Source organism: Delphinus delphis, chromosome 9 (genome assembly GCF_949987515.2).
Source record: "Delphinus delphis chromosome 9, mDelDel1.2, whole genome shotgun sequence".
NCBI lineage: Eukaryota > Metazoa > Chordata > Mammalia > Artiodactyla > Delphinidae > Delphinus > Delphinus delphis.
The window spans coordinates 42738179-42762171 of record NC_082691.1 but is presented as its reverse complement, the minus strand read 5'-3'; the positions used below and the strand labels follow the sequence as shown (position 1 = coordinate 42762171).

The 23993-nt window shown below is 36.7% G+C and overlaps 1 protein-coding gene across 1 annotated transcript in view; it reads right to left on the bottom strand.

Moving 5' to 3' along the window:
- THSD7A (thrombospondin type 1 domain containing 7A) overlaps positions 1 to 23993 on the bottom strand; it is a 455382-nt gene that overhangs the window by 401494 nt on the left and 29895 nt on the right. The window lies entirely within an intron of this gene.

Sequence of the window (23993 nt, the reverse complement as noted above, 5' to 3'; positions counted from 1 at the left end):
TCTATACTCTAATGATGAAAAATCTGAAAGTGAAATCAAGAAAACACTCCCATTTACCATTGCAACAAAAAGAATAAAATATCTAGGAATAAACCTACCTAAGGAGACAAAAGACCTGTATGCAGAAAATTATAAGACACTGAGGAAAGAAATTAAAGATGATACAAATAGATGGAGAGATATACCATGTTCTTGCATTGGAAGAATCAACATTGTGAAAATGACTCTACTACCCAAAGCAATCTACAGATTCAATGCAATCCCTATCAAACTACCACTGGCATTTTTCACAGAACAAAAAATTTCACAAGTTGTATGGAAACACAAAAGACCCCGAATAGCTGAAGCAACCTTGAGAAGGTTAAATGGAGCTGGAGAAATCAGGCTCCCTGACTTCAGACTATACTACAAAGCCACAGTAATCAAGACATTATGGTACTGGCACAAAAAGAGAAATATAGATCAATGGAACAGGATAGAAAGCCCAGAGATAAACCCACACACATATGGTCACCTTATTTTTGATAAAGGAGGCAGAATGTACAGTGGAGAAAGGACAGCCTCTTCAATAACTGGTGCTGGGAAAACTGGACAGGGACATGTAAAAGTATGAGATTAGATCACTCCCTAACACCATACACAAAAATAAGCTCAAAATTGATTAAAGACCTAAATGTAAGGCCAGAAACTATCAAACTCTTAGAGGAAAACATAGGCAGAACACTCTATGATATAAATCACAGCAAGATCCTTTTTGACCCACCTTCTAGAGAAATGGAAATAAAAACAAAAATAAACAAATGGGACCTAATGAAACTTCAAAGCTTTTGCACAGCAAAGGAAGCCATAAACAGGACCAAAAGACAACCCTCAGAATGGGAGAAAATATTTGCAAATGAAGCAACTGATAAAGGATTAATCTCCAAAACTTACAAGCAGCTCATGCAGCTTAATAACAAAAAAACAACCTAATCCAAAAATGGGCAGAAGACCTAAACAGACGTTTCTCCAAAGAAGATATACAGACTGCCAACAAACACATGAAAGAATGCTCAACATCATTAATCATTAGAGAAATGCAAATCAAAACTACCATGAGGTATCACCTCACACCAGTCAGAATGGCCATCATCAAAAAATCTAGAAACAATAAATGCTGGAGAGGGTGTGGAGAAAAGGGAACACTCTTGCACTGCTGGTGGGAATGTGAACTGGTACAGCCACTTTGGAGAACAGTATGGAGGTTCCTTAAAAAACTACAAATAGAACTACCATATGACCCAGCAATCCCACTACTGGGCATATACCCTGAGAAAACCATAATTCAAAAAGAGTCATGTACCAAAATGTTCATTGCAGCTCTATTTACAATAGCCTGGAGATGGAAACAACCTAAGTGTCCATCATAGGATGAATGGATAAAGAAGATGTGGCACATATATACAATAGAATATTACTCAGCCATAAAAAGAAACAAAATTGAGCTATTTGTAATGAGGTGGATGGACCTAGAGTCTGTCATACGAGTGAAGTAAGTCAGAAAGAGAAAGACAAATCCCATATGCTAACACATATATATGGAATTTAAGGGGAAAAAAAGTGTCATGAAGAACCTAGGGGTAAGACAGGAATAAAGACACAGACCTACTAGAGAATGGACTTGAGGATATGGGGAGGGGGAAGGGTAAGCTGTGACAAAGCGAGAGAGTGGCATGGACATATATACACTACCAAACGTAAAACAGATAGCTAGTGGGAAGCAGCCGCATAGCACAGGGAGATCAGCTCGGTGCTCTGTGACCACCTAGAGGTGTGGGATAGGGAGGGTGGGAGGGAGGGAGACGCAAGAGGGAAGAGATATGGGAACATATGTATATGTATAACTGATTCACTTTGTTATAAAGCAGAAACTAACACACTATTGTAAAGCAATTATACTCCAATAAAGATGTAAAAATAGATATATATATATTTAAGTAAAAGACTTTAATGTACTATTACCTTTAACAAAAAATGGGAATCAACACACCCATTAGAATAGCTTTTAGTTAAAAGAAAACAAACAGAAAATAACAAGTATTATACAAATATGTGAAAAATTGGAACCCATGTGTACTGTTTTTTTTTAACTTGAAACATATGCTTTATTACTACTCTAGAATTAGCATCATCTTTTTAGAAATGATAACTTGTTTTACTATGTTTTTTTATATTTCCATTTAATATTTGGAAACACAGAAGTATTACATGAAATATTGCACAAAACATTTGGATCACTCATTATATGTGTGTGTATTTATCTGTGTGTATGTGCTTCCCACCCTTTCACTTTTCAAAGGTTTTGGCTTTTTTTTTTTTAATTTTAAATTTTATATTGGAGTACAGTTGATTAATAATGTTGTGTTAGTTTCAGGTGTACAGCAAAGTGATTCAGTTATACATATACATGTATTTATTCTTTTTCAAATTCTTTTCCCACTTAGGTTATTACAGAATATTGAGCATAGTTCCCTGTGCTACACAGTAGGTCTTGTTGGTTGTCTATTTTAAATGTAACAGTGGGAACATGTCAATCCCAAACTCCCATTCTATCCCTGCCCCCCCCAGACTTTCCCCTGTAACCGTAAGTTCATTCTCCAAGTCTGTGAGTCTGTTTCTGTTTTGTAAATAAGTTCATTTTTTTTTTTTTTTAGATTCTGCATATAAGCAGTATCATATGATATTTGTCTTTCTCTGTCTGACTTACTTGACTTAGTATGGTAATCTCCAGGTCCATCCATGGAACCCTTGTGTACTGTTGACAGAATGTAAAATGGTACAGTTGCTGTGAGATACAGTATGGTGGTTCCTTAAAAATCTAAAAATAGAATTGCCATATGATCAGCGATTCTAGTTGGGTATATACCTCAAAGAAATGAAAGTAAATAAGTTCATTTGTTTACACATTACTATATATAAAATAGGTAACTAATAAGGACCTACTGTACACCACAGGGAACTCTGCAATGGTCTATGTGGGAACAGAACCTAAAAAGAGTGGATATATGTATATGTATAACTGATTCACTTTTCTGTACATCTGAAACTAACACAACATTGTAAATCAACGATACTCCAATAAAAATTAAAAAAATAAAAAGAAATGAAAGTAGATTCTTGAAGAGACAGCTGTATGCTCACGTTCTCAGCAGGATTAGTCACAATAGCCAAAAAAGTAGAAGCAACCTAAGTGTCCACTGATTGATGAGTGAATAAATAAAATGTGCTATAAACCTAGAACAGAATGTTATTCAACTTTAAAAAAGAAGGCCATTTTGACACATGATACAACATGGACAAACCTTGAAGACATTCTGCTAAGTGAAATAAGCGAGCCACAAAAGGACAAATACTGCATGATTTGACTTACATGAAGTACCTGCAGTAGTCACGTTCATAGAGACAGAAAGTAGAATGGTAGTTTCCAGGGCCTGGCAGGGAGGAGGTAATGAGGAGCTATTCTTTAACGGGTACAGTGTTTCAGCGTTACAAGATGAAAAATGTTCTGGAGATGGAGGATAGTACTGGTTACACAACAACGTGAAAATAATGCCACAGAAAGGTACACTTGAAAATGGTAAATTTTGTTATGTATATTTTATAACAATTTAAAAAAAGCAAAAAAGAATCAAATTAAGTGTTCCATAAATTAATAAAAATAACTATGAACATTAAAATAATGAAATATTTTCTATATTTACGTATTTTCTATATATTCCCCCAAAATGTCCTCACTACTGTAATTATAAATATACATTTGGTAAGTAAAATAAATGAGACCCGAAATTCTTTTAAAAGGTAAGATAAGTGGAGTAGGCTTCCTTTGTAGACCTCTTCTGATGGTGAAGCAGATGTTTCCTAAGGCATGACTGGCTCAAGGGAACTGCAATTTCAATGAAGCAAACTGAAAATGATTCTCTGGATAGGTTCTATGGGGGCAGGGGCGGAAACTGCCTCTTTGTAGACAAGCAAAGATCTGAAACATGACCGTTAGGGCATATGTTTCATTTTCTCCCCCAGGGCAGCTAACAAATTTGTAGAAGAAGCTGTTCTAACCTCATGTATGTAATTCTGCCCCTGAGACTGAATCTGCATATGAAAAATCAGTCCCAATAATGAAACACATCAAGCTGCTGAGACTACAATGCCTGTAAGGAAAACGTTGAAGGCTTTATAACTTTTCAGAATTCCCTAGATAGAAAAAGAAAATTAAAAAAAACCTTCCCTTTATTATCTGGTCACTATTCACAACCTTATTTGCTAATAGAGTGGGTGGTCCATTATAATCAGATCTCATTTTCTGTTTTATGACTTTATATAGAACCTACTTTGAATTCATATTATGCTGGGTGAAGAACTACATCATGTTTGTCTCTTTTGGATTCTTCTGTTTTAATGTTTGCTTATGTTTCATAAAACTTGGGGTTTTATTATTCCATTCTTCACACCCAGTTTGTAAAATTTTTAAACATCAGCTTCTGAAAACGTAGACATTATATCTATTGAATGAACTGATGAAACGTTATAGAAGTGTTCTAAAAGAGCCAAAGACACATCCTAACAACTAATACAATTGTTTTCATTTAAAAGTCCTAACACTGGAGAGTTTGAAAGTATTCCATAGCTAAAAAAAAAAAAAAAAAAAAAATTGTGAAACTCCAATTATTAGTGGTTCTCTCCCATCAGGCCCAGTTTAAATTTAAGGCATTTCAGCCATGAGTGGCAATGACTATTAACTTTGAAACATTGCTATAGATGCTGCAGTTGATTTAACATCAAGAAGTCTAACCGTCCTACATTTGTTCATTTAGGCATTCATTCTGTATATATTAGTTGTTATAAAAGCATTAAAAGATATACTTTATCATTTTCAAGAACAGAACGGAAAGCAATGCTCATTTTGCATGACAGCAAATCACAAGAGATAACATGCAAAGAGAGAAATACAAAAAGTAACATACATTGCTCAACTCAATTTCTGAAAAGCCCACTTCCTTGAGAGGATGCCAAGTTACAGCTGTCTCTACCAGCAGAAGGGGACATTTTGTGCCATTTAATATTTTCAAGAATTCATTACACTTTTTTTCCACCAGGAGACCAAAATTCAGTAAAGATAAACCTCACAGTTGCCAAAACACAGAGAATATTAAAGCCAACAGACCCAATAAACTCACAGGAAAGACCATCATTGTGCCATAATGGTACAACAAAAGCTGTTACAGATGTAAATTAATTACACACACAAACACTTTAACTTGTAGCCTTAAGCCAACTGTGGCCAGCATCTATGATGTAGTGTATTCTAATATGATTCAAAGTCTACCAACATGGGTAGATCATCCCCCTTACTGAGGACTCAGAGTAGGGAATGGAGAAGATGATTCCTAGATCTTACCTATTTGTGTGTCTTCCAAATTTCCCATGTTCATCTTGGGTAAACAGTCCTACAGAATCCCCTACCACTTAAAGTCCATGGATGCAAGGAAGGCATTACTGAAGTCGAATTCAGCAAATCTATATTAAATTAATAATATTTAACAGGAATGAAATAACTGGTATGGGAATTGTGGCTTGGTTTCCTTTTGAACCTGGTATATTTTTTCCATTATCATTCTGAATATATTACACAATGGAAGCTGTTAAAATTGCATCTGCTCCTACAACAAAAAAAACCCTTCTCTGTGCAGTAGATATATTAACAGACTTCAGGTGTCAGTTTCTAGATGGGGCTTTGGAAAAGATAAACCACTAAATAGATTCCTAGGAGTCCCTAAAAGACAAAAGCATCTTCATCATACATTTTAACACTTGATTCAAACATAAAGCCGTTCATTATTACTCACTAGATAATGCTTTAGTTATGACTAACCAAGTTGTAACACTTATTTGATGGGTAGTTATAGTTTCACATCTATTTTTAATGATTTGTATGTGGTTAACAGTGCCGACAAAAATACAGCTCAATATAACCAAGTCCCTATTTTTGAGGAGATCAAAATAAATAGACAGTACCTTTAAAAACTAATTAAATACTTTTAAAATTATAAAAAATGGTATTCATATTCAGAGATCACAATTTGAGCCTTATGCTTAGAGAGGATTAAAAGAGAATAACTGCATATCGATTTTTTAGAAACTACTCTCATGTGAACAGAAACTGTCACATTGAAATCATACACTGAGAAATATACCCAATGATTCTACCAACTATATACACAAACAAAATATATAATATCCTTATTAATTTTTAGACATTATGCAGATTCTGCATTAATCATAATTTATAAAGCAGTTTTACATACATTATCTTATTTTGTTCTTATACCAATCCTATGAAGAATATTAATATTTACATAAAACAAATGTGAACATCTTAAGTGTCATTAACCTTTTGACCTAGATGTACTATAGAGATTTCCTAAGTCTCGAATAAATGTGAAATGTAAGGATAAGAGAAATTGAATGATTTGCCAAAGATCAATCTGCTAGTTAGTACCAGAGATAGGTTTGACACAACGTGATGTCCTTTTCACTACACCAAGTTACTTTAACTGGAAAATAGTGTTAACTCCATCAAGTCTATAACGTACTACCAAGAAGTATTTCATCCAACTTTAGGAAATATCCACTTCTGCTCCATGCTAATGTTCCACCCCACACACACCCCTCTCAACTTTATCCATGTTAACTGTACCTATTTAGCAGTTAATTCCCAGACAAGATCTCTTATTAGGTGCCCTCTCCCATATAACAGATCCAAGTTTCCAACTCCTTCCTGGATATTTTTATGTGAATTTCTTTTTGACATATCAAGGCCAAGAAGATCAAAACTAGGTTCATTACCTAGAAGTACTCTTTACCTGGGTGTTTTGCTATCTTACTTAAGGTCATGTTCTATCTACAAGAAGAGGTAAAAATTCTCAGAATCATCTGCAGTATATGCCTCTAATTGACATCCAAAGTTTATGCACTCATCCTCACATTTCCCCATTCTTTTCCCACTCTCTGTTTATTTCTGCTTCCACAAGCCTAGCCCTCATCCTCCTTTGAATGAATCATTATATTAACTTGCTTATTGATTTCTCTACTTCTAGTCTTTTTCCTTTTCAAGTCATCAATCAATGGGCTGCAGAATTAATATAAAACACAACTAAATAATTCATGAACATACTCTGTTACATACAGAAGTAAAAACTTTGGCTAATTATAGTAAAATATTTTATTGAGTATATCAAAAGTGTGGAAACCAGAATCACAGGTGCCCCCAGTGGTTTGTACCCCCTGGGTTCTGTGTCTTATACAGTTTCCTCCAATAGTGAATAAGGCTGATCTTTGTAACCAATCAGATATTGTGGAAATGATAGTGTATGACTTTTGTGACTAGGTCATAAAAAATATTCTGGTTTCTGCCTTGCTTTCTCTTGGATCACTAGTTTTGGAGGAAGCCAGCTGCCATGTTTTGAGGATATTCAAGCAGCCCTATACAGAGGTCCACGTGGTAAGAAACTGAGGTCTCCAGCCAACAGCCAGCTCTAACACGCTGGGCATGCAAGTGAGCCACCTTAGAAGTGGATTCTCTTGCACCAGTCAAGCCTTCAGATGGCTGTAGCTCTACAAACATCTTGACTTCAATCTTAAGGAGATCCTGTTCCAGAAGCATCCAATTAACCCATTCCCCGAATTTTTGACCTGACAGAAACTGTGAAATAATAAATGTTTATTGTTTTAAGCCACTAGGTGAGGTGTTTTAGTATTTTTTTTAGACAGCAATGGATAATTCATACAATGAGAGCTTTAATTTCCTGGGGAACATTATGTAGCAATAAGATATCCTGGATAGAGAATCAAAACATGGGTGCTAGGTAAGACACAGTAGAAGCAGATGCTGTATAAAGCACTCTACAGTGAGATAAAGAAAAAGAAGGTCATTCTGCAACCTGCATTCCCATGTAAAAATCCACTTTAACAGCCTTTTCCCAGAGTCCATTTTATTCCATACATGGTTAATGTGTATGCTACAAGTGAAATAGATATTGTCAAAACCTTGGATGATCCTAAATAAGAAAGACCTGCCAAGTCACATGTTACTCTTACTTGTGTATTTATTGAACATATGTTTGAGATACTAACAAATAAACAACAAAGTGATTTGGCTCTACAATGAAAACAAGACAATTCCTCTTCTCTGTTTTGAAATCCAGTTGCTAAAGCGTTCTGTCTCTAAAAATTTACAGCGAAAATAATATTTGAATATCTTAAGTAGCTGTAAATTAAAATAAACATGTGCAAATTATCCCAACATATAGACCAGGGTTTCCCAAGTTCTACTCTACACATTCTTTGTTGCAGGTGGCTTTCCCCCGTACTGTAGGGTGCTTAGCACACCTCTTGGCCTCAATTCACCAGATGCCAGTAGGACCATTCTCTCTACTGCTCCAAGTCATGATAATAAAAAATGTTTGCAGACATCATCGACAAGCATTCCTGGGAGGGCAAAATCACCCTTGGCTAAGGATCACAGTTACAGATTCCAGGATGTAATGTAATTTATAAGCATTTACTGGAGAAAAAATTTTTTTTTCCAGCAAGTAGGAATGTTCCCATCTGTTCTGTAGCACTTCATACTTTAGGATAAGATTTAAGGAAAATCCAGAACCTTCAGTTTGGATTTTCTGATTAAAAAGTCTGAGGCCATCTGCCATAGTTATAATCATCTGCCAGATTGTCACAACAAATGATCAGCCCAGTGTTAGGAATCAACATGAAAAAATATTTTTAGAGATGGGTGTTTGATGTCTTTATTGCAGAAGATAAAGAAAGCTCTTAATTAAACACACACACATATACACACAGGTACGCTGGAAAAAGCAGTCATTCCTTTTCCGTACGTCTAGTAGTTTTCCAAATGAACTGTAAATATTATTTAGGAAAGAAGAAAAGTAATGACCTTTAAGCAACAGGGATGAGAGAAATCACTATCCAGGTCTGTTTTGTTGAAACTTTCAAACTTGACTGAGCAATATTCATCACCTAAATTAGCCAAAGGTCTGAAATAAATTTGAGGCCAGAAACTGCTTTAATAATGGCCTTAAAAAGACCTTAAGGGCTTCCCTGGTGGCGCAGTGGTTGAGAGTCCACCTGCCGAAGCAGGGGACGCGGGTTCGTGCCCCGGTCCCGGGGGATCGATCCCACATGCCGCCGAGTGGCTGGGCCTGTGAGCCATGGCCGCTGAGCCTGCGCGTCCGGAGCCTGTGCTCCGCAACGAGAGAGGCCACAACAGTGAGAGGCCCGCATACTGCAAAAAAAACAAAAAAAAGAAAGAAAAAGAAAAGGAGAGGGAATGATTTCTGCAGTAAGAGGGACTTCTTTGAAATATTACAAGGTATTTGAGATACTTTTCCATAACGAATGATTAAATTATATGTTTTTCCACTTTAATGACTGGGGAACATCTATTTCATTGAAATCTTGATTATGAAAATTTTTTAAAAATAAGCTACTTTTGTTTTAGTTATGGTTCCTGCATAATCAAACTGTAACATAATGATTTGAGTGTTCATAATTTATTTCCTCGTAAAGGAAACATTAGTAGAGGGATGGGAAAATGAGACACAGAATGGTGGTGGGGGAGCTAATAAAGGACACATGGTTAAACTAGCTGTCACACAAAGCAACTGAAGCTTAAACTCACTAGGGAAACTCGGAGAGCCAATACAGAATTACCGGTTCACTGTCATCTGCTGAGGGGCAGCTGCAGTATTTGTACACCAGCCCTCACTGACTGTTGTTTGAGGGCTACTGCAAGAACATTAAGCATGTTTGACCTCCTCCACAGGCAGAGAAAGCAGACTTCAGTGGCCAGAGGAGGCCCTCAGACAAATAAATACAGAACTGGGCAGTTAGAAGTCAAACAGCTAGTGAGTTAGAGAAGACAGACAGGTGGGGAACTAGCTGCATCTGCTGATTTGTCATGGCTATTATACAATAAATACCATAGTCAACCAATGTCAAGGCAATATTGCCTTCTTAATTAGATATACCTGTATATTTGCAAAGAGGAAATGTCTGTCTTTCCATATTGAAGATGCAATAAAAATATCCCTTTAGGAGAATCCAAATGAACTAAAACATGCAAAAAACAATTCCCCCTTCGGTTTATCAGTTAATTAATATAGGCCGTAACTACCCATTTGTTATCTGTTCTTTTTTTTATAAAGTACATAATTTTTTTTTTTTTTTTTTTTTTTTTTTTTTTGCAGTACGCGGGCCTCTCACTGCTGCGGCCTCTCCCGTTGCGGAGCACAGGCTCCGGACGCGCAGGCCCAGCGACCATGGCTCACGGGCCCAGCCGCTCCGCGGCATGTGGGATCCTCGCGGACCAGGGCACGAACCCGCGTCCCCTGCATCGGCAGGCGGACTCTCAACCGCTGTGCCACCAGGGAAGCCCTATAATTTTTTTAAAGATAAAGAAGTTTTAAAAATCCCTGTTGACTGAAAATTACAGCATTAACAAATTTAAATTGCACAGAAAGTTACAAAATGAAAGTCAATACCTCCTCCTCTGAAACCAAGCTCTCTCCCTAATCTTGCTAAAGAAAGCTATTGTTAATATTTGCTTGTGATTCCTTCCAGAAATCCATATATACGTATTTATTCTATTCTGACTGGGGTTCTTTAGTGCTTCCTGAATCTTAGGAGATACGTCTTTCATCAATTCTGGAAAATTCCCAACCAATATTTCTTCAAATACTGCCATATGAAATTCCAATTAGATATAGGTTAGATCAACTCTTTTTTCCTTCCAATGTGCCTTAACCTCTTCCATAATTTCCAACTCTTTTTGCTCCATTAAATTTAATTTCTTCGCCTTCTTCCAGTTAACTAATTCTTTATTCATCCATACCTAATCTGCTCTTAATTAATCCACTGAATTCTTAATTTCAATTATTACTATTTTTGTTTGTTTGTTTCTAGGTTTACCTCCTTCCCTTTCAAATATCCCTCTTCTTCCTGGATAGTAACTGTTTCTGTTTTCAGAAGTTTTCACTCCATATCGCATTTTTCAATCATTCTAAACATACTTTTATAGATCGGGGCCAATAATTTCATGTAGTGAATAATAACGTCTGTAGTGTCTCTTGAGTCAATTTTTATGTGTATATTGCAAACAGAATATCGTGAGCAAATATTCAGACTATAGGAATACTGTAAATTCTGGGTTTGTGGTGACTTTTGCCAAGTACTTCAAGGAACTCAAAAGAGACCGCTATAAACTAACTTCTCACATTATTTAGGTAGTACAATTTTGAACTTTACATATATGAAATAGAGACCTATGATTATATCCCTCTTTTTGCAAGGGTTTATAGCTCTTCGCATGTCTGAACTTTATGTGGGAAGTCTCAATTCCAATTGCCTACCCCTTCTATTTCCATTGCCTTTTCTCCTGTCCTCAGCTTCTTACAAAAATCCAAGTTCCCTGATTATTAAGTTTGTATACTACCCTTCACGGTAGGGTTCACGACTCTGGATGGCAGTATCATTTTATTTCTGGCCCTTCAAATTTCTTTTTCATTCTTGTGAGCTCACCCCTACTTTCAAAGTTAGACTACATTTTATTGAGCATTTGTATTTTGTATAAGGAGGTCTTTCATGATATGCAGTATTTCACAGTGTGTGAAATACTATCTCTGATTCCATCTACTCATTCCCACTTTTACCTGCTATTTTTCTGCACTGTTTTAATCCTGTCCCTCAAATATCTCCTATTCCTTTGGCACATTATGTGCCCCTAATTGCTTTTATTTCTTCCATATTCATGATTATTAAAATAATGTTCTAATAAGTACTTTAAATTCACTCACCTAGTTTCTATATTTTATATCATATCCCAAACATTTAATATATCCTACCCTCAACTGAACTTCACATACAGTTGCTATCAGTTTTCCAAGCCTTAATGAAGAAAGTAATTCGCTCTACAAAACAAAACAAAGAAGAAACAACAAGCACAAAAAACCTCTCTCAAAATTCAAATGGGTTAATTTGTAATCTTTAATTAATTAAACTTTCACTAAACCTTGGAGACGTTTTTTCTGCTTTCCCCTTAATGTCATTCCAATTTCAATCTGAAGTAATTTCCTTTAAAGAGGTTTATCCATGACAGAGTATCTCTGCATATTAATTCATTTATTTCTCTCTTCTCAAAAAATAACTTGTTTTACTTATTATTTCCTTTTATTTTGAATGTTCAATTGTTCCTTACCCAACAGATCCTTCATCACATTGTAGAATGTTTTGTTTATTATTGATATTCACTCTTCTCCCACCTCTACACTGTGACAGACACTGGACCAACCATACAAAAGCCATCATTAACCCTACTCTTTCTTACCCTCCACTATAATAGAGACAAGCAAACCAAATTACTCCACTGTGTATTCTCCCTTGCAGACATGAATAGCCATGCTACAGGGCTGTGGCCAAATATAGCCAGAAAACCCTGAGGGAAAGATTCCCTCATTAAAAAGAAAGGCAGGGGACTTCCCTGGTGGTGCAGTGGTTAAGAATCTGCCTGCGAATGCAGGGGACACGGATTCCATCCCTGGTCTGGGAGGATCCCACATGCCGCGGAGCAACTGGGCCCGTGTGCCACAACTACTGAGCCTGCGCTCTAAAGCCCACAAGCCACAACTACTGATCCTGCACACCCTAGAGCCCGTGTGCTGCAACTCCTAAGCCCACGTACCACCACTACTGAAGCCCGCACGCTCTAGGGCCTGCGTGCCGCAACTACTGAGCCCGTGTCCTGCAACTACTGAAGCCCACGTAGAGCCTGTGCTCTGCAACAAGAGAAGCCACCGCAATGAGAAGCCCGCACACCGCAAAGAACAGTAGTCCCCACTCACAGCAACTAGAGAAAGCCCGCGCATGGCAACAAAGACCCAACGCAGCCAAAACAAAAGAAAGGCAAAACCTTGCAAGGAGAAGTAAGTTTTCTTTCTTTGTCCCTCCCACTTTCTGCCTGGAACGTGGTTGTTCAGTCTAGAGGTGCAGCAGCTAGCTGTCTTGCAATTGCTGTGACCTTACAAAAAAATGCTAAGAACGGTAAAGTAAAAAAAGCAAAAGGCACCTGAGACCTTAATATATTTTTTCAGCCACAGAACTCTCTGGATGCTAGAGAATACTCATTAAAAAACAAACAAACAAAAACTACTGTAGTCTGACTTTTGTTACTTGCAAACCAATATGATATTAAATACCTTTCTTTGGTATCTCCCTCCCTCCACACCCAGCTGACAAAAATTAAAACATTAAACAAACTATATATGCTTGCTAATCTTTATTTTGTCACCAACCATCCACACAATGCAATGGCTACAAACTGGTGGCCCTCAGGGCATGTTAGTGCCAAGAGTTACCTGCTTGGCTCTAAACAGTTTATATAAATTTTAAATCAATCACCAACACTTAAGCATTAGAAAATGTTAAATTTTAAATTTCTGGGTTCATCAAAACATAAAAAGAGTAGGGAACACTGGACTGACCCACACTTCCTGAGAGCAACACAGTTGAAGTTGTATAACGGCTGCTTTTGAAACTGAAGCAAACAATACAATGGAGAAAAGACAGTCTTTCCAACAAATGTTGCCGGAATATTCACATAAAAAAAAAAGAATCTAGACACAGACCTTACACCCTTCCCCAAAATGAACTCTAAATGGATCACAGATATAAATGCAAAACACAAAACTATAAAACTCCTAGAAGATAACATAGGAGAAAATGTAGATGACCTTGGGTGTAGTGATAATTTTTTAGATACAACATCAAAGGCACAATCCATGAATGAAATAATTGATAAGCTGAACTGCATTAAAATAAAAAAATGTCTGCTCTGTGAAAGACAATGTGAAGAAAATAATACAAGTCACAGACAGGGAGAAAATATTTTCAAAAGACACTGTTGATAAAGAACTACTATCCAAAATACACAAATACCTCTTAAAGTTCAACATTAAGAATTAAAAACCTGATTAATAAATGAGCCAAAGACCTCACCAAAGACACAGATGGCAAATAAGCATATGAAAAGATGCTCCACATCACAAGTCCTTAGGAAATTACAAATTTAAATAACAACCGAATACCGCTACACACCTATTTGAATGGCTAAAATCCAAAACACCGACAATGACAATGCTAATTTCTAGTGAGAACGTGGAAGGAGAGTAACTCTTACTCATTGTTGATGGGAATGAAAAACGATTCATTTACTTTGAATGACAGTTTGCCTGTTTCTTAAAAAAACTAAACAAACTCTTACCATATGATCCAGTAATCAACTCCTTAGTATTTTTACCCAAAGGGGTTGAAAACTTAGGTTCACACAAAAACCCACAGACGGATGTTTATGGCATCTTTATTCATAATTGCCAAAATCTGGACACAACAAAAATGTCCTTCAGTGGGTGAATACATAAATAAAATGTGGTACATCCAGACAATGGAATATTACTCACTGTTAAAAAGAAATGAGCTATTAAGCCATGAAAAGACGCGGAGAAGATTTAAATTCACATTACTTAATGAAAGAAGCCAATGTGAAAAGGGTACATACTGTATGATTGCAACCATATGACATTCTAGAAAAGGCAAAATTATGGAGACAGTAAAAAGATCGGTGGTTGCCACAGGTTAGGACAGGCGGAACACAAGATATTTAGGGCAGTGAAAATACTCTGTGTGATACTATAAAGATAGATGCGTATCATTACACATTTATCAAAACACAGAATTTACAAAAAGAATGAATCCTAACGTAGCCCTAAATGAACTATATGGACTTTGGGTGATTATGACGTGTCAGTGTAGGTTCATCAATGGTAACGAATGTACCACTCCTGGTGGGCAATGTTGATAGTGGGCGTGACTGTGCGTTTGTGAGGGCGACGGGGTATATGGGAACTCCTCGCACTTTCCACTCAATTTTGCTATGAACCTGAACATGCTCAAAAAAACAGTCTATGAAAACAATTGAAGTGAGCGCTATCCTCCAGGTCATTACCATCCTTACCTAGTCAGCTCTGTCCACTTGCATCACATGCCTGCCCTCCATGGGCATTTACCACTTGCAGTCTGGATTCTGTTTTCACTGATCAACTAATCTCAATAGCCTTTTCTTAGTCCTTAATCTCTTCAGTTTCTTTGGGAACACTGTCACTTCTGAGCACCCCTTCTTCTGTTGTGTACGCTCTCCTCCTCAGTCTCCCCTAATGCTGTATTCTCTTCCTTGGTTTCTGTTCCTGCTCTTGCTCCAAAGATGTTGCCCTAGGATCTTTCATCTTTTCTGTCTCTATACATTCTCAGTCTGCTGTACTAGAGAATCACTCAGAGTGGAACAGTGTTTCCACACTTGTAACTTCCATTCTCACTACTCATGAGCACTCTGAAGCACCAGTTCCAGACTGCCAGTGTCTTTTGGAATATCCAGTTGAACATCCTGCAGTCACTGCAAAGTCCATACATCCAAAACCAAGTTCATTATCTTCCCTACAGAGTAGGTTTCTTTCTCTGTTTCCCCTCTTTTTTAATGACACCACCATCCTACAAGTTTTTATTTGACCTATGAACAATCTTTTGCATCTAATCCTTCCCAATGATTTCCATAAGCCTGCTGTATTTGTCATCAATATCTCTTGCCTGTATTACTGCAGTCAAGATGCAGCCACCTTTAGTATTCTACTGTTCTTTCTTGGTGATTCTGCCACGTTAATCTTAAAACAGAAATTTGATAGTTACTCTCCTACTGAAATACCTCAACTGTTTTGCAACTGCCTAATTTTATCTGGCATGTGTCATTCTGTAGTCTGGCCCAAATCTACGGACTAGATTTCTATTTCTAAGGTATTCAATATTCCCTGTACATTCCCCTGATTTTTTTTACTGAGAGCCTCTTGGTATTATTCACTGCTGGGAAAACGTCTTCCCTTCAGCTTCTACACCAGCCATGTATGCCCACACATACTATTCAAGGCCTAGCGTGTCTTTTTAAACTTTTAACAATTATTCAAGTGCAGACAATGGGACATGCTCTTTCTTAGACATTGATAAAGAAGACAGTGTGGAGACTAGAGTGTGTCACAGAGCTGTGGGTAAATTCACAGGCTCTGGAGTCAAGCTGCCTTTATTCGCATCTTAATTCTATCACTCACTTGGAGTTTTTAAGTCTTTTGTGACTGGGTTTCATTACCTGTAAAATTCAGATAATAATATAATGAACCACTGTTGCTCTGAAGACTGAATGAGTTAATACTTAGCACTGAGTAGTAACAGACTAAGTACCGAAAATAATAAGTTGTCAATAAATGTTAGCTGTTGTTATTGCTATAGTCTAGTGAGGTAAATCATACAAGAAGCAAGAAGTTATATAGCAATAAGTGCAATGAAAAACATTAAATTGAGTGATTTACCAAATATCAATAGTAATTCAGGGTGAGGAGACAGATTGGATGGTCAGGGAAAGGCTCTTTGAACAGGTGACAGTGAAGCACTGACCTGAATTACCAAATGCACCCAATTCCCCATAGATCCAAAGGCAGGCTTTCTAGGCCGAGGGAATAACAAAGTGCAAAGGCCTGAAGTGATGTGTTTGAACAACATAAAGGCCAGTGTGCCTGGAACTTCGTTGAGCAACATAGAAAGAGATAAGAGATTACATCAGAAAGATGGGTGATTAACCAATCGGGTAGGGCACTGCAGTCCACTGTAAATGGTTATGCTTTTAGTCTACAGGAAAAGGGAAGCCCTTGGAGTATTTTAAGCAAGAGCATGCATGATCACTGGGACTGCTATACGGAGGGCAAAAATGGAAGAGGGAAGACCAGTTAGGAGGCCACTGTAGTCCACCAGAAAAGAGAGGATGATACCTCCAAATCCTCTTTTCCGAGTAGATAAATCTTTGTCTTTTAAGAACCAACCCCAAAAATACCTTTGTTTTAAAAACTCTCCTGATCTTGCTTTAAACTGCCATTTATCTGTACTTCCCTTACGGCACTTGGTGTATAATTACTCATTTGAGTGCACTTCTTCCTAAGTATCCTCTAAGCTCCTTATGAGCAGGATTTAAGTGATATGAACTTCTGGGTGTCCAATTTTGCGTCATAAATATTTGCTGGAGAAAGTAAATTTGTATATGTAATTTTGCATCTCTAGAATCAATACTAAAATACTATAAAATATTAATAACAAAATCTTTGTTCTGCATTGATATTTTTCTTCCAATAATTATTTGAAAATTAAATCTTTGGAGATACAATGAGAGGAGGCAAGGAGATATAAAAAGTGTACTGAAATAGAGATTATAAGGAAGTAAAGATACTTTTGGAAGTCTAAAAGGGGAAAATTAAATATTTATTGACTTCCTAATCAGAGTCAAAATAAAAGCAGACATGACTCAGCTAAAACTGCTTAGTGTTTTATAATGAGGGCAACCAAACTGTTGGGGGTTGAAAATCAAATTAAACAGCTCAAATACTGCTATACTGTACAAAAAATAAAAATAAATAAAACAAGAAAGGACTGGTGCTCACTGTGGTATATGATAACCAATATTGTTGAGACAATACAGTAATTACACACTGTAAAGGGAGTGAGTTGTAACATATCTTTAGAGTGGCAACATTTACACAGAAGGAACAGTAAGAGCAATTGTATAAAGATTTGAAGGAGCTTCAGAAAAGAACAGTTCCTTAGTTTGCAATAGAATGGCTTCATACTCAGCCCTTCAAATTGTTATATGTTGGTGCATTTCCTGTTTTAGCACAACAACAACAAAAAATTAAAGTTTATAAAGTAAGACCTTCCTAATGAGGGATAAAAGGAGCATTTCTGCATGAGGAAATTAAAAATTACATTGTTTCCACTTAAAATTCTCCTGATATTGTAAAAACTTTGAAGAATATTAGGCTGACAAATACTGATAAAAAGATGATAATTTAATGTCTAGAAAAGCTTTTACCAAATGATTTTTAAGATTTTTAGATTCAGTTACACATATATATGTATATACATATAAATGCCAAAAATATATATTATTACAAACTTATAAAAATAAAATACATATAAAGACTCGTAGACAATAGTCATTCTGACAAGTCAGTAAGACAATAAGTATTTTTTTTTAATTTCTGTAATTTTTTATTCAAGAAATAAAATTTTAAATAAACATTTTTCCACTGGTTGAGTACTGGGTTGAGTACTCACAAATCTCACTGCTGTCACCATTTCTTTAAAGCACAAAACCCATTCTACATATCCCCTTGTATTCTACTGTAACATGCAATCCTGCTTCTAATATTGTGAAGAATGAAAAATAGTGAGGAAGGTTGAAAATCAAGCCATGTATAATTTTCTTATCTACTATAAATTTACAAAATCAAAATAAAACTATATTTGAACGTTTTATTTCTGCAGACAACTTTAATAATATGTATTTAATTAACCTGGTAGGACACAGACTAGTCAATACTAATAAACATAGTATAAATAAATATATAGTAATATAGAAGAAAAACAAATTATAATAAATAATATATAAACAAATATAGTTTGAGATTACAGCCTAAAACCCTGAAGTCTGCATGACTCAGCAGCTTGTTCTGATTATCACTGAGAGTCTTCCATCCATTTTACCTGGCAACTGGTATTTGTTATCTCTTATTATAGAGAGCCATGGCAATTTTGTTGGACTGCTCTCCTACCAATAAATACATTATTCTCCCCTCCCCATTATCTCCTTTTCTTACAAAATTGTAGAGAGGATAGGCAGTTAGATCAGATATGTTTACCTTCTATTAAGGATTGGGGAAAAATTGTAGTTTCCCAAAGCTAAGTTGATTGTGACAGTTGAGGAGTTTTTGTAAAGTATGTTTCATGGTGAATCTTTATCAGCTCATAGGAACAAAAGTTTCATAAAGAACATTCCTTAGTACATGATGGCAGCCTAGGTATTTACTGTTGTCTCCCTTTTAAGAAAATATTTAGACATAAAGAGCACATAACCTATAAAGTCTAGTTCTTTAAATTTCAAATATTGGTACTAATGGCTATTTGTTCTTTCAGATAAGCAATGAAAAATAATTTATACATTGTAAACTCACAGATGGACTGCATGCAATGAGTGACGTATGTTAAGTAATGAGGCACTGCATCATTTCCTTTCTGTGGACGCTTCATCTTGTTCCTGTCTGCTTCCTCCTCCTCCTTGCCTACCTCTTTCTTTGGGGGCATTTCCTGGTACTATCCTCAGAAGGTTTTTCTTAATTTTACTCTTGTTTACTGGTGGTCTATTCATTTTATAACTTCATCTAAATTTTCCAGGGACACCTTCAACTTCATATGCCTAAAAAGTAAACCATTAGTTCCTACCACTCTTCCCTGTGCATTTCCTACCATAAACACAGTCACCCAGACTAGAACCTTTAGAACTGTCTTTCCCACCCCCTCCATTTCACTTTTCCCATCTTATCTGTCATTGCTTTTACTCTCTAAACATCATTCTATTTCCTCTTCATCATTACTGCTTGACTGAAGTTTCTTACCCTTTCTGGCTTAGATTATTCTGCGTCATAACGGATCCTTCTGCTGGGAATGGAAAAGCTCTTCAACTTTACAACAGAGCTTTTCCACAGCAGCAGAGTGATCTGCTTGCCCTAAAGCATAAATCGGAATGCCATTCTCCCGTTGAAAAGTTCCTGATGGCTGCCCATTGCAAACAACTATTCATGGTATATGTGTCCTTAATAATCTGACTCCTAACTCCAAGGTCTGTCTTCCTGAGTTTATTACCAATTCTTCTCTCCCCCAATATATCTGTAGCAAGCCTTATAGTGGGGACAATTTAATCAGAGCTTCACTACAAAATGCAATCTACTCAAATACAAATTACAGGAGAAGTACATCTGAATAAACTAACCAAGGTTATTTGTTCAGCATGCAGTAAACGCAAGAGCTCCCAACTGTATCCAATGAAGAAGCTGTTATTCCAATAAAAGATAGAGAGGGGAAATGCATGGGTAGCCAAAAGCAAACATAACAAAACACAATTTTTTTTTTTTTTTTCCTGGTACGCGGGCCTCTCACTGTTGTAGCCTCTCCCGTTGCAGAGCACAGGCTCCGGACGCACAGGTTCAGCGGCCATGGCTCACAGGCCCAGCCGCTCCACGGCATGTGGGATCTTCCCAGACCGGGGCACGAACCCGCGTCCCCTGCATCGGCAGGCGGACTCTCAACTACTGCGCCACCAGGGAAGCCCCAAAACACAATTTTTAAAAAATTTCCTCTATTTCATAGGTCAGCAAACATTTTCTGTAAAGGGCCAGAGAGTAAATATACAAATATAATATCCATATAGTCTTTGTCACAACTATTCACCTCTCCACTGTAGCACGGAGGCAGCCATAGACAATGTGGAAAGGGATGGACATGGCTGTGCGCCATTAAATCTTATTTTCAAAAGAAGATTTTGGGCAAGATTTGGCCTGTGGGTTGTAGTTCTTCAATCTCTGCAATGTATCCATAGCACCATGATTTCAAAGTAAGACACCCATGGATCAATTAAAATTTTGTTGTCTGTGTTCGATGACTTATTACTGGAAATGAAAAAATTACATTAAACTGTTTGGTATCTCCAAATGAATAAAAGAATTATACAGTCTCTGCGCAAGAGAAAGGGACAACTACAGAAAAAATTAAGCTAACACGATGAAATGGTAAGACAATAAGAAGGGTAAAAGGAGAGACTAAGGAGGTAAGAAGTATTTCAAGTCATCAGAATGGAATGGCACATTTTAATATCTACTTTTTAAGCAATAAAACATAATTACCAATATCAAAAAATTCTTCCAGTATGTAATGGAAAAACATAAAGCAATGACAGAGCTAAGACAGAAACTGAAAAGTGAACTTCAAAAAAGTTTCTGCCTCTGAGGAAGAAATCAGAAGTTTTCCACAGAAATAAAATTTAGACTTAAAAAAAGAAGCAAAAACTGAAGAATCTGGAAATCATGGTAATACAATGTACTGTATTTTTTCCTTCTAGAAATATAAACTAAGGAAATAGTCTGAAATGAAAAATTAAAAAAGATATATTCTTTCAATGTCAAAAGTAGAGAAACCTAAACATAAAAAATTAACAAAAACAGGGCTTCCCTGGTGGCGCAGTGGTTGAGAGTCCGCCTGCCGATGCAGGGGACGTGGGTTCGCACCCCAGTCCGGGGGGATCTCACGTGCCGCAGAGCGGCTGGGCCCGTGGGCCATGGCCACTGGGCCTGCGCGTCCAGAGCCTGTGCTCTGCGACAGGAGAGGCCACAGCGGTGAGAGGCCCCTGTACCGCAAAAAAAAAAAAAAAAAATTACAAAAATAATCAAAAAGGAATATTATGAAGTCATTACATAAGATATTGATGCTTTCTGAAAGTCCTGTGGAAATGCTATACTTTATTTTTCAAGTAAAAAAAAATCAGATATAAAAATTTATTAACAGCTAATTTCAAACTTCTTTTTTATTTTTTTATTTTTTTTTTATTTTTTTATTTTTTTGTGGTACGTGGCCCTCTCACTGTTGTGGCCTCTCCCGTTGCGGAGCACAGGCTCCGGACGCACAGGCTCAGCAGCCATGGCTCATGGGCCCAGCCGCTCCAGGGCATGTGGGATCTTCCCGGACCGGGGCACGAACCCGTGTCCCCTGCATCGGCAGGCGGACTCTCAACCACTGCGCCACCAGGGAAGCCCCAAACTTCTTTTTTAAATAACTGAATAAAACAAAATGAGAAGACTCGTGTAATGTTAACAATGCTGCCTTGGACTTCTAATATAATGTTTTTCTGCCTCCTGTGTATTCCTTTTCTTTTTCAAAAATTTTTAGGAAGAACAAGTAAAAAACAGAAATAAATAAAAACTAAATGTGCAAAGGTTTTTTCAATCTGGTGATCAGATTATCCAATGTAAAGTGATATAAAATTTTGGAAAGTTTAGGAAGAAACACAGAATGAACCTTAGATTCTATTTTCAAAAATGAATGTAATATAATGAGGAAAAGAGAAGAACTGGAAGAACAGGAGTTTTCAAGTGCATAAAGATTTTCTAAGTTACATTTTCATTTACCGAGTTATATTCTAATATATTTCACTTCCATTAAACTCAGTAAAACACAGAGGGTAAAAGATAAAGAAGTTTGTGAGGTCAAGATACATGTGTTATACCTCCTACCACTTTTTTCTTCAATATAAAAATAAAGGATATACTAGACAGAAACATAAAAAATAATTTTACTCAGAACCTGAAAAATTATAGTCAGTACTTCAGAGGTTATCTAGTCACTTGTCTAGTCTGCATAATTAAACTGAGAATTTCTTATTAAGTCAAACTGAATAGCATCTCCCTGGCCTAGAATCATATCCATATCAAACTTATGCTCAGGAATTAATGATCATTAGTGATGTCCTTCAGACCAGATATAAAGGAAAATGGAAATCTCTTCTCTTCTGCACATCTAGTTACTTCTCTCCCCTCTGCTTCTTTTCTAACAGGCAATGCGATATAAGGATTTAATTCAGGTCAATCTCTTACTAATCCACAGCATGAACGAAAAAGCAGCATAGCTGAGGGGTCTGTACCAGCATTAAGCTTCCTAAATTTTCCAGTAAGCTTTAATATCATCACCTAGGACCTAAGAATCAATAATGAGGAGCTCATCTTCATAAAGTCACTTAAAACATAAGTCTCTTGCCAGTGAGACGTTTTTCAACATCCCTCCCACCCACTCTACTATCATACAAAAGCACACATACCATTTTGGTTTCTTCAAAATAGAACTAAATTCTTTATGTCAGAGCACTGTGAACCAGAGAGTTTACTTTTTTAAACTGTGCTATATATAGGGACAATAAGATACCAATGGAATAGAAACAGGATTTAATTTTTCCAAGTATCAAGAACAATGAAATAAATTATTTACCTAATGAATACTACCATCGGCCTTGGAATACTTTGTGCTCGAGAACAGTTTCAAACATGTATAACGTAAGTTGAATGTTTTATATCTAGAAGTTAGAGAATTTAGTAGTGTGATGTTTTTTAAATAGATTATAATTTGACTCTTGGGGGGGTGCTTTTTATTTTTACTGCACCAGTACCCAACTTTGGATTTTGCAGAAAATTAGAGAGATATTCATTTTAAGGAATTACAGCATTCTCAAGAAAATTAGCTACACTTTAAACTTTAAAAATATATGTAGAGCTTCCCTGGTGTTGCAGTGGTTGAGACTCCGCCTGCCAATGCAGGGGACATGGGTTCGTGCCCCAGTCCGGGAGGATCCCACATGCCGCTGAGCAGCTGGGCCCGTGAGCCATAGCCGCTAAGCCTGCGCGCCCGGAGCCTATGCTCCGCAACGGGAGAGGCCACAGCAGTGAGAGGGCCGTGAACCACAAAAAAATAAATAATAAAAATATATGTGAACTATGAAACACTGATGAAAGAAATCAAAGATGACATAAACAGATGGAGAAATATACCATGTTCTTGCATTAGAAGAATCAATATTGTGAAAATGACTATACTACCCAAAGCAATCTACAGATTCAATGCAATCCCTATCAAACTACCAATGGCATTCTTCACAGAATTAGAACAAAAAATTTTACAATTCATATGGAAACACAAAAGACTCCGAATAGCCAAAGCAATCTTGAGAAAGAAAAATGGAGTTGGAGGAATCAGGCTCCCCGACTTCAAACTATACTACAAAGCTACAGTAATCAAGACAGTACAGTACTGGAACAAAAACAGAAATATAGATCAATGGAACAGGATAGAAAGCCCAGAGATAAACCCATGCACATATGGGTACCTAATTTACAACAAAGGAGGCAAGAACATATAATGGAGAAAAGACA